Below are 1,372 nucleotides of genomic sequence, written 5' to 3'. Positions count from 1 at the left end.
GTATTTTAATTATTAGCTACATCGTAAAGCATAATAACTATTATAACAAATATTCAAAGATTTTAGAAAGATAAAAATAAATTGTCTAATGCAATCTCTATCATTGATGGAAATACAGTTTAAATTAAATATTATTATAATATTAAGAAATAAAAATTACATGTCAGTTACATTCTATAAAAATTCTATTATGCAAGTACTATGATAATTTATTATGTCATGCAAGTTACGAATTATCATTTGAATTTCTTACTTGCTTCTCGTATTTGTTTTCAATTATAGACTCGTATTTGGTAATTCTAAGGGTTTTGAACAGCTATTGTGTACGAAAATATTTTACATAATGTACAGAAAATAATTTGTTTACATGAGTTCATCTGAAATAAATAATTTCTTTTTTTTTTAAATAAGTACCTAAATCAGAAAGAAGAATTAAGGATTATTAAGTAATTAGAATAAATTTATCATTAAGCTATTATTAATATAAATTTATCTTAACGCGCTGTCGAGAAGAGGAGCTAACACACCTCCCTTTGACCCGGAGGCCTTCTGCGAAGTCAGATCACATACTCTTCATAAAGAACTAAGAAAGGACTCGGTCGGGGAAAGGCGGTCGGACCGATGGAGAAGTCTTTCGGGACTGCGGAAAGCCAAAAAGTTTCTGGGCCTGAAAAGTGGAGACACTTGCATATTATGAGGATGAGCAGACCTCAGTATAAATTGGGGTGGAGTGTGATGCTCTCGCACGAAAGAGAAGGGAAATATTTAACTTAATGGAAATTTCTTCATGCAAGTGCAGAACAGATGGATGACGTAATCAAAGGAATGAGTTAAAGGCAGAAAAATTAATTAAAAAATTTTTCTCCTCCAACTGGACTCGAACCAGTGACCTACCGCTTTCTAGGCGGACGCTCTACCAACTGAGCTACAGAGGCATGAAGAAATTGCCGACGAAATGTTCTCTACATTGCTTATACTGTAATTCACATGATTACTAAGTATTTGCTTTGTTTACATTGAAGAAGGGAAATATTGGGCTTCTTTGCTCTAACAGCGGCTGAGTTACGATTTTCCGGGCCTTACAATTTGCTTGAGTTCATCAGAAGAGTGGCTCTCCTGACTTAAATTTATAATAACGTTAGTGAATTTTTAAATATTTTTATATTAAAGTGCGCCAGTAACAGTTCAATGCTACATTGCTGCACCAAGCTGCCGTTTCAATATTTTATTCATAATTATTATAAAATTAATTCTAAATTTTTAATACCATTCTAAACAATAATTTTCTTTTGTTCGTTCTGTTTTTTTGCCAAAAATATAAAAAAATTTACCATAAAAAATAGACCGAAAACCAAAGCCAAAAACAAAAAAA

At 31.7% G+C, this 1,372-nt stretch overlaps 1 non-coding gene across 1 annotated transcript; it reads right to left on the bottom strand.

Annotated features, from left to right (window-relative positions):
• Positions 1-862: 862 nt before the first annotated feature.
• Trnas-aga (transfer RNA serine (anticodon AGA)) lies at positions 863-935 on the bottom strand. The gene has a single exon. It is a non-coding gene; the product is annotated as a tRNA-Ser (tRNA).
• Positions 936-1,372: the final 437 nt, after the last annotated feature.

Source organism: Condylostylus longicornis, unplaced genomic scaffold (assembly GCF_029603195.1).
Source record: "Condylostylus longicornis isolate FDR11 unplaced genomic scaffold, ASM2960319v2 ptg000081l, whole genome shotgun sequence".
Taxonomy (NCBI): domain Eukaryota; kingdom Metazoa; phylum Arthropoda; class Insecta; order Diptera; family Dolichopodidae; genus Condylostylus; species Condylostylus longicornis.
The sequence above is the reverse complement of the archived record's forward strand: the minus strand, read 5'-3'. Positions and strand labels throughout refer to the sequence as shown.